The sequence below is a fragment of the Salvelinus namaycush genome, chromosome 31, assembly GCF_016432855.1.
Source record: "Salvelinus namaycush isolate Seneca chromosome 31, SaNama_1.0, whole genome shotgun sequence".
Taxonomy (NCBI): domain Eukaryota; kingdom Metazoa; phylum Chordata; class Actinopteri; order Salmoniformes; family Salmonidae; genus Salvelinus; species Salvelinus namaycush.
In genome coordinates, this window is record NC_052337.1 from 18,848,654 (window position 1) to 18,859,989 (window position 11,336).

At 40.8% G+C, this 11,336-nt stretch overlaps 1 long non-coding RNA gene across 1 annotated transcript in view; it reads left to right on the forward strand.

Moving 5' to 3' along the window:
• LOC120025475 overlaps window positions 1–11,078 on the forward strand; it is an 11,803-nt gene extending 725 nt beyond the window's left edge. Inside the window, exons 2-3 of the long non-coding RNA XR_005473024.1 lie at window positions 9,533–9,806; window positions 9,974–11,078. This is a non-coding gene — a long non-coding RNA (uncharacterized LOC120025475). The remainder of the gene's footprint in view (window positions 1–9,532; window positions 9,807–9,973) is intronic.
• The last annotated feature ends 258 nt before the right edge of the window (window positions 11,079–11,336 follow it).

Consider the following 11,336-nt stretch of genomic DNA (forward strand, 5'->3'; position numbering starts at 1 on the left):
GGACCAGTTACAAGAGTTCCGAGCTATGGCATAAAATGCACCAATCATGTGTCGAGAGAACACAGAGCCTTGGTTATAAACCAAGACCATTTTAAAGACTAGATCCACAAAAGTTAAACACACTCACATTGAGACACACACATTGAGGTGTGCATGCATGCACCCACGCACGCATACATACAAACACACACACAGCTATTCAAACACTAGGACTCAGAATGCTTTAAGACATAAGGGCAAGATCTATGACTGCGCTATATATTCATCAAAAAAACAATTTGAACTCAGCCACTTCACAATGACCCTCCACAGAGCTCCTTTGCTGTCCTTTGCTCCTTTGCTGTGGCCTTTATACCTGACCGCAAATATGGATAGAGAACATTAAAGAGCAAAGAGATAGAATGTTGATGAGGAGGTGAGAAACAGAAATATATAACAGCTTTGAGGATGAAGCACTTTTATGAACACATTTATTATAAGAAGCTGTGACATAAACACCTCTCATCCCTGGTACAGAGGCCTCTATCACAATGTGCCGAGAATAGATCTGTATTAAATCTGCCATTACCACAGACAATGTATGGAGCCCTGAATGGATGCGCTCAAGGCCACTGGGGTTTCAAAGCATGTAACGTTTTGAAGCAAACAATGGTTCACACTGCCCAAACCTTTCATCTATTGATCCTAGTCTGAAACACTTTCTTGAAGTCAGGAAGTGCTCTTTCCTCATCATTAGGACAGCTCATTTTGCCCACTCAGTACTGTAATAGCGAGATTTGGAGACTACAAGTGTTTTGGCTAGGATTGGAATTATGATCAAACTTTAGCCTGCAGGTATAATGCATTAGCTCATGATTATTCCGACTAAATAACATACAGTTTCTGTTGAAATGTCCTACATAAAGACACATAACATATTATAAACATTATAATAGTGCTAATTATCTTGTAAATCCAGGAGGGGGCAATATGCGATAGCAGTACAAAGTAGGTAGCATAATATTTTAATGTGTGAAGATACATGGCTTGCCCTACCCTGATTTTTTAATGTATCATAATCAAGGACCCTTTGATTTAAAATAATATGGGTATGGGAACTCTGTGTGAGAGAAAGATACATATTTTGAATATCAATCAATCAGTTGTATTTTATAAAGCCCTTTTTAAATCAGCAGTTGTCACAAAGGGCTTTACAGATACCCAGCCTAAAGCCCCAAAGAGCAAGCAATGCTATACAGTACAATGTTGTACTATAAGAGACTATACAGTGCAATGTTGTACTATAAGATACTAAACAGTACAATGTTGTACTTTAAGATACTATACAGTACAATACAGTACAATTTTGTACTATAAGATACTATACAGCACAATGTTGTACTACTGTAAAATACAAACTTGACCAAGAAACTGAAGTTGAAATTAGGATTATATTTTAGGAACAATTCTTGCTTTTCAATGTTAGTCAGAAAGGATCTTGTTCAAAGCACTTTTTTTTATCAGTGCTGGATTATGGTGATATTGTCTATATGCAGACCTCGGCAAGGACCTTAAAAACTCTGGACACAGTGTATCATGGTGCTTTATTATTTATTACAAACGCTAGACCACTCACCCATCACTGTGATCTGTATACTATTGTGCAATGGACCTCTCTCTCCACCAGGAGGCTAAAGCGCTGGTACATTTTTGTGTACGAAGCATTTATAGGACAACTCCCTTTGTTTCTCTGTTCTTTACTGACCAGATCAGTCACTCAATATAGTCTTCGTTCACAGTCGCTGCTGTCCTTGTCTGTTCCTAAGGCTAGAACTGAGATGGGGAAACAATATTTTTCCCATAATGCCCCTTCATCCTGGAACATGCTTCAAAAGATAATAAAGTTAGGGTAGTTAGTGTCCTTGCCTGTTTTTAAGACTCTGATCACAACACTGTTTGTGACAACTGCAGTTGTTTCTAATCTTCAATTGTATCTGTAACTTGTGACACTTTGTCTTTTGTGTGTATTTAGTATTTTTCTGTAATATTTTACGTACACGCTGCTATTTCCCTGTTTTGCCTTCTTGCCAGGTTGCCCTCGCAAAAGAGGTTTTTAACCTCAATGGGTCTTACCTGGTTAAATAAAGGTTAAATCAAATAAATAAATAAGATACTATACAGTACAATGTTGTACTATAAAATACTATAGAGTACAATGTTGTACTATAAGCAGGGTTGAGGAGTAACGGATTACATGTAAGGGATTACAAAAAACGGTAACTGTAATCCGTTACGTTACCAGCAAAAATATTGTAATCAGATTACAGATACTTTTGAAAAACTAGATGATTACTTCGAGGATGACTTTTAAATTTAGAAAGGAGGTTTGGAAAAAATCATCTTTGACTATTTGACACTTTCCTCAACAACATTCAAATCAGCATTGAAAAAAGGTGCACATTTAAGTTTGTTCCACCTGAGCGAGTCTGACCACAAGTCAGAGACCACTACGATGACACACCAAATGGGTTTGATGGATTGCGGGAAAAGAGCAGGAATAGGCTTTTGTAGGCTACAGTCCAAGCTATGTCTTTCAATGGTGCGACTGCTGTCAGTATCCAAAGAACATCCAACTTGAATAAACGCTTTGAGGTAAGGATGACAACAGTGGTGTAGTCTACGGCGATACGGATATCACTTATTATTGTTATCTACATAGCGCATTGATGTGAAACACACTGTTGCTCTCTCATTTAGCTATTTGCGCCTTACGGATTGTGGTTGTTGTGGATGACTGTTCACAAATCTACAGTGCCTTGCAAAAGTATTCACCCTCCTTGCCATTTTTCCTATTTTGTTGCATTACAACCTGTAATTTAAATATATCTTTATTTGGATTTCATGTAATGGACATACACAAAATAGTCCAAATTGGTGAAGTGAAATGAAAAAAATAAGAAGAAATTCAAAACAGAAAAGTGGTGCGTGCATATGTATTCACCCCCTTTGCTATGAAGCCCCTAAATAAGATCTGGTGCAACCCAATTACCTTCAGAAGTCACATAATTCGTAAAATAAAGTCCACCTGTGTGTCACATGATCTGTCACATGATCTTAGTATATATACACCTGTTCTAAAAGGCCCCAGAGTCTGCAACACCACTAAGCAAGGGGCACCACCAAGCAAGCAGCACTAGGAAGACCAAGGAGCTCTCCAAACAGGTCAGGGACAAAGTTGTGGAGAAGTACAGATCAGGGATGGGTTATAAAAACATATCCTGGGTTCGAGCCCAGGCTCTGTCGCAGCCGGCCGCAACCGGGAGGCCCATGGGGCGGCGCACAATTGGCCCAGCGTCGTCCGGGTTAGGGAGGGTTTGGCCGGCAGGGATATCCTTGTCTCATCGCGCACTAGCGACTCCTGTGGTGGGCCGGGCGCAGTGCACGCTGACCAGGTTGCTAGGTGTATGGTGTTTCCTCCGAAACATTGGTGCGGCTGGCTAACCGGGTTGGATGTGCATTGTGTCAAGAAGCAGTGCAGCTTGGTTGGGTTGTGTTTCGGAGGACGCATGGCTCTCGACCTTCACCTCTCCCGAGTCCGTACGGAAGTTGCAGCGATGAGACAAGACAGTAACTACTACCAATTGGATACCACGAAATTGGGGAGAAAAAAACCCATATATTTTTTAAATATCCGAAACTTTCAACATCCCACGGAGCACCATTAAATCCATTATTAAAAAATTGAAAGAATATGGCACCATAACAAACCTGCCAAGAGAGGGCCGCCCACCAAAACTCACGGACCAGGCAAGGAGGGCATTAATCAGCGAGGCAACAAAGAGACCAAAGATAAACCAGAAGGAGCTGCAAAGCACCACAGCGGAGATTTGAGTATCTGTCCATAGGACCACTTTAAGCCATACACTCCACAGAGCTGGGCTTTACGGAAGAGTGTCCAGAAAAAAATAAGAAAACATGTTTGGTGTTCGCCAAAAGGCATGCTGGAGACTCCCCAAAAATATGGAAGAAGGTACTCTGGTCAGATGAGACTAAAATGGAGCTTTTTGGCCATCAAGGAAAACGCTATGTCTGGCGCAAACCCCCAACACCTCTCATCACCCCGTGAACACCATCCCCACAGTGAAGCATGGTGGTGGCAGCATCATGCTGTGGGGATGTTTTTCATCGGCAGGGACTGGGAAACTGGTCAGAATTTAAGGAATGATGGATGATGCTAAAAGGGGGGGAAATTCTTGAGGGAAACCTGTTTCAGTCTTCCAGAGATTTGAGACTGGGATGGAGGTTCACCTTCCAGCAGGACAATGACCCTAAGCATACTGCTAAAGCAACACTCGAGTGGTTTAAGGGGAAATATTTAAATGTCTTGGAATGGCCTAGTCAAAGCCCAGACCTCAATCCAATTGAGAATATCTGGTATGACTTAAACATTGCTGTACACCAGCGGAACCCATCAAACTTGAAGGAGCTGGAGCAGTTTTGCCTTGAAGAATGGGCAAAAATCCCAGTGGCTAGATGTGCCAAGCTTATAGAGACATACCCCAAGAGACTTGCAGCTGTAATTGCTGCAAAAGGTGGCTCTACAAAGTATTTGTAACGGCGTTCCTCTTCCTCTTCATCCGAAGAGGAGGAGCAGGGATTGAACCAAAATGCAGCTTCGTGATATGACATGATATTTATTGAACAAGACAAAAACGAACTATACTTGAATAACTAACAAAAATAACAAACGCACGTAGACAGACCTGAACTAACGAACTTACATAAACACGAAGAACGCATGAACAGGAACAGACTACATAAAACGAACGAACAAACCGAAACAGTCCCGTGTGGTGCACGTACACAGACATGGAAGACAACCACCCACAACAATCAATGTGAAAACACCTACCTTAATATGGCTCTCAATCAGAGGAAATGAAAACCACCTGCCTCTAATTGAGAGCCATATCAGGTCACCCTTTAACCAACATAGAAACACATAACATAGACTACCCACCCAAACTCACGCCCTGACCATCAAACACATACAAAATAACAGAAAACCGGTCAGGAACGTGCCAGTATTGACTTTGGGGGGGTGAATAGTTATGCACACTCAAGTTTTCTGTTTTTTTGTCTTATTTCTTGTTTGTTTCACAATAAAAACCTATTTTGCATCTTCAGTGGTAGGCATGTTGTGTAAATCAAATGATACAAACCCCCCAAAAATCCATTTTAATTCAAGGTTGTAAGGCAACACAACAGGAAAAATGCCAAGGGGGTGAATAGTTTCGCAAGCCACTGTAAATGTGTATTTGAACCCAATAATGATTGAATTCAAGAAGTTTAAGCTGCCTATCAATCATTGTCTTTGAAATCAGTGGACAGCCAGTGAAAAATGCTCTATTGCAACAGCTGCACAGTGCAGATCCCAGCCAATGGAATTGCTCAATTCATGCTGATATTTTTTTTATCCATAGGCCTAATGGACACATTTGATAGACTTAAAGGGGCAATCTGTAGTTGCTACATCCATTTTTAGACTAATAAATTATATTTATATGTATATAAATATAGTGGGGAGAACAAGTATTTGATACACTGCCGATTTTGCAGGTTTTCCTACTTACAAAGCATGTAGAGGTCTGTAATTTTTTATCATAGGTACACTTCAACTGTGAGAGACGGAATCTAAAACAAAAATCCAGAAAATCACATTGTATGATTTTTAAGTAATTAATTTGCATTTTATTGCATGACATAAGTATTTGATACATCAGAAAAGCAGAACTTAATATTTGGTACAGAAACCTTTGTTTGCAATTACAGAGATCATACGTTTCCTGTAGTTCTTGACCAGGTTTGCACACACTGCAGCAGGGATTTTGGCCCACTCCTCCATACAGACCTTCTCCAGATCCTTCAGCTTTTGGGGCTGTCGCTGTGCAATACGGACTTTCAGCTCCCTCCAAAGATTTTCTATTGGGTTCAGGTCTGGAGACTGGCTAGGCCACTCCAGGACCTTGAGATGCTTCTTACGGAGCCACTCCTTAGTTGCCCTGGCTGTGTGTTTCGGGTCGTTGTCATGCTGGAAGACCCAGCCACGACCCATCTTCAATGCTCTTACTGAGGGAAGGAGGTTGTTGGCCAAGATCTCGCGATACTGCCCTCACCTGCCCACCCGTCCATCACTATTCTGGACGGTTCTTACTTAGAATATGTGGACAATTACAAATACCTAGGTGTCTGGCTAGACTGTAAACTCTCCTTACTCACATTACGCATCTCCAATCCAAAATTAAATCTAGAAACGGCTTCCTATTTTGCAACAAAGCATCCTTCACTCATGCTGCCAAACATACCCTCGTAAAACTGACTATCCTACCGGTCCTTGACTTCGGCGATGTCATTTATAAAATAGCCTCCGACACTCTACTCAGCAAATTGGATGCAATCTATCACAGTGCCATCCGTTTTGTCACCAAAGCCCCATATACTACCCACCACTGCGACCTGTATGCTCTCGTTGGCTGGCCCTCGCTTCATATTCGTCACCAAATCCACTGGCTCCAGGTCATCTATAAGTCTTTGCTAGGTAAAGCCCTGCCTTATCTCAGCTCACTGGTCACCATAGCAGCACCCACCCGTAGCACACGCTCCAGCAGGTATATTTCACTGGTCACCCTCAAAGCCAATTCCTCATTTGGCCCTCTTTCCTTCCAGTTCTCTGCTGCCAATGACTGGAGCGATTTGCAAAAATCACTGAAGCTGGAGACGCATATCTCCCTCACTAACTTTAAGCATCAGCTATCAGAGCAGCTCACAGATCACTGCACCTGTACATAGCCCATCTGTAAATAGCCCATCCAACTACCTCATCCCCATATTGTTATTTATTTATTTTGCACCCCAGTATGTTAGTTGCACATTCATCTTTTGCACATCTATCACTCCAGTGTTTAATTTCTAAATTGTAATTACTTCGCCACCACGGCCTATTTATTGCCTTACCTCCCTAATCTTACCTCATTTGCACACACTGTATATAGATTTTTTCCTATTGTGTTATTGACTGTACGTTTGTTTATTCCATGTGTAACTCTGTGTTGTTGTATGTGTTGAATTGCTATGCTTTATCTTGGCCAGGTCGCAGTTGTAAATGAGAACTTGTTCTCAACTGGCCTACCTGGTTAAATAAAGGTGAAATAAAAAATATACTATACTGCACAGTGTTGTACTGTTAGATACTATACAGTACAGTGTTGTACTGTTAGATACTATACAGTACAGTGTTGTACTGTTAGATACTATACAGTACAGTGTTGTACTGTTAGATACTATACAGTACAATGTTGTACTGTTAGATACTATACTGTTAGATACTATACAATGTTGTACTGTTAGATACTAAACTGTACAATGTTGTACTATAAGATACTAAACAGTACAATGTTGTACTATAAGATACTAAACAGTACAATGTTGTACTGTTAGATACTAAACTGTTAGATACTATACAGCACAATGTTGTACTGTTAGATACTAAACTGTACAATGTTGTACTGTTAGATACTATACTGTTAGATACTATACAATGTTGTACTGTTAGATACTATACTGTTAGATACTATACAATGTTGTACTGTTAGATACTATACTGTTAGATACTATACAATGTTGTACTGTTAGATACTAAACTGTTAGATACTATACAGCACAATGTTGTACTGTTAGATACTAAACTGTACAATGTTGTACTGTTAGATACTATACTGTTAGATACTATGCAATTTTGTACTGTTAGATACTATACAATGTTGTACTGTTAGATACTATACAGTACAGTGTTGTAGTACAAGATACTATACAGTACAGTGTTGTAGTACAAGATACTATACATGTCACGCTCGTTGAAATGAGTAGACCAAGGCGCAGCGTGCATAGAGTTCCACATGTTTTATTCCGATGAAACTCACAAACCAAAATAACAAAGTGCAACGAAACGTGACGCTATGTAGTGCTCGCAGGCAACTAGACATAGACAAGATCCCACAATCTAAGGTGGGAAAAAGGGCTGCCTAAGTGTGATCCCCAATCAGAGACAACGATAAACAGCTGCCTCTGATTGGGAACCATACTAGGCCAACAAAGAAATAGAAACATAGATTTGCCCACCCAAGTCACACCCTGACCTAACCAAATAGAGAATAAAAAAGGCTCTCTAAGGTCAGGGCGTGACAATACAGTACAATGTTGTACTGTTAGATACTATACAGTACAGTGTTGTACTATAAGATAATACATTAAACATCTCAGCCCCCAATATCACTATGAATCACAATCAGGGAGCAAGAGAAGACACAGATGAAGCTCGACATTCACGTGAGTGGGTGCGTGCGTGTTTGTGTGCTTGTGCGTGTACGCAATGTATTTGTGCATGTTTGGATGTATGTATATAAGTGTGTGTTTGGTGTTGAATAAATGAGTATGTCTACACTGTTTATTGACTATGCTCCATGTACAGTATAGAGGAAATGTTTGTGTCTCTTTTCATGTTGATTGTCAACTCTGCCCCAGATCACAGAGGACATGGAGGGTTGTCATGGTGATAGAAAACAAAGATTTTCATTCATCTACTGCATACAGTGAAGTACCTCAAGCCTTTGTTGGTAGACCCATCACTCTATCTCCCTCTCAAACACCTGCATATGCACATGTACACACACACACACACACACACACACACACACACACACACACACACACACACACACACACACACACACACACACACACACACACACACACACACACACACACACACACACACACACACACACACTTCCAGGAAAGATGACCATTAACAAAGTATCCATATTGCTGATTGTTATAATGTGCTCTTGTTGTTGTTTTGTTCCGGTTTGGGAAGTACCAGGCAGTCTGGCCTGTGTTGTTAGGTACAGCGCAGACTGCCTCTCTCCCCTGCCCTTTCCTGTCTTCACAGCCCAGGTGCTGGACAGATAAGGCCTTTCCAGAAGCCCTAAAACACACACACATATCCCCTCACACAGACACACACAGACACACACACATGCATGCACGCACATACATACATGCACACACACATACATACACACACACACACCAGCAAAACCAGCATAGCAGCACAAACATACAGTATACATACATCCTTCAGTTATAAGAGAAACGGTAATAACAGAAACTAACTGTGCTGATAGAAGCTGTAGAAGAATCTCTCCTATCAAAAACATAGAAATTGATTACACAAGTGTGAGGGAGGACATGTGCGAGAGTGTGTGTCTGTGTGCGTGTGCATGCATGCGTGTGCGAGCATGCATGTTAATTCGATCATGAGAACACTTCGCAAAGAAAACCTGTAAGTCTGCAGGATATGCACTATGCTTTACCATTACATTTACAGTAAATGACATAATTTATTGTAACGCACGTCAATTCACAAAACATGTTCCAGTATTATTACAGTATGCTATGTTGACAGTATACTCTGTTCTACCCTCAAAACTGACAGAAGACCCCATGGTGGTGGCCGTGGCTGTGTGCTGACCGACTAGCAGGAGTGGGCCGTGGTGGAAATGATGAGGGCCAGGAATGACATACGGCTGTCCGAAATAAAGCAGGCCATTGAGGAGAACGATGACACCTTTGCCAATGTGGCATCCATCAGCCTACCAACATTCGCATGCCTTTTGAAGAGGCACCAGCTATCTATGAAACACATTTACCTGATGCCTTTTGAGAGAAACAACGACTGGGTGAAACAACTGCAGGCTGAGTATGTTCAGGTACAGCACTATATACTGTATTATGGTTACAATTTGATGCACATACTACTTCACAATATCATATTGAACTATACTGTAAATATAACTAACGCAAATATATGTTTAGAGGGTGATGGTGCTTGATGCTGCTGTGAACCATCACAAATATATCTTTGTTAATGAAACAGGCTTCAACCTGGCCAAAACTTGACGCCGTGGGCAGAACCTCATCGGCCAACGGGCAACCGTCCAAGTGCCTGCACAAACATGTGCTCAGCTATCTCTGAGGATGGTGTGGTAGGACGTAGGTCATTACTAGGATCCTACAACTCTGCACACCTCAATGTGGTTCTCAATGAAATTGAGCAGGCTTGTCAAGGTGAAGGGGTCACCTATGTCATTGTGTGGGACAATGTCAGGTTCCACCATGCAGAGGTAGTTCAGGCATGGTTTCGTGCCCATCCCTGATTCGTGAACCTATACCTGCCCCCATACTCTCCTTTCCTCAACCCCATTGAGGAATCTTTTCAGCACGGAGGTAGAAGGTGTACGATCGCCATCCCCATGAGCGTGCCACCCTCCTTCTGACCATGGATGAGGCATGCGACAACATCAATACAGACCAATGTCAAGCTTGGATTCGCCGTGCCAAAAGCTGTTTCCTGTGGCACATGAACAATGAGGACATTCACTGTAATGTGGGTGAGAATTTATGGCCAAATGCTCAAGACAGGCTTGATGCAAATTAATGTGTGCTAAATGTAATGTTTTATTTTAATTCATTTAATTTGTTTCATTTAAATTCTGACATTTGATTGCAGACAGGACACCTATTTTGCAATTACATCTGAAAAATAAAATCATTGATCACACTTTTGATTACACATTGGATAGATATTATGGACATTTTGTTGGGTAATGTAAGCGTATTACCTAATGTGAAAACTGTAATCTACTGTAATTTACTGTAATCTGCTGTAATATACTGTTTCAGAACTGTAGCATATTACTTTCAACACTTCTAAGGGCCATTTGAAACACATACTGTATATAGCATTATTTGCTTTTGGATTACCTGGTTATGAAGACTACTAAATTGAAAATATGTTTTGGTGATTCAACCTATGTTCTATGTTTTATATTTTGAATCAATGGTTGTGTTATGAGAGACGTTTACAATCCAAATGAATACACAATGATAGGTTTTGAATGAAAGACTGGCTGTGTTACATGTGTGACCAGTTTGGAGTTTCGCACTTAAAGTTGAGAAAATGTACCACAAACTTGTGAAAATAGTACCAAACGTAATAATAATTTGCCAGATGTAACAGGACAGAAAATAGTTATTAAAAAAACACAGTTAAGAACTTATTTCACCCACAACCATTTTAATGAAAAATTTGATTTGCTCTTTGTGGCCTTGTATGTGGAACAACTCCAGGTGCATATAGTGTTCAACAATTTACAAACTAACAAAGACAACCATTCCCCTTGCACTTCACCTTAAGGCTGCACGGCACAGCATAGTATTTATATAGATACTTGATAGAT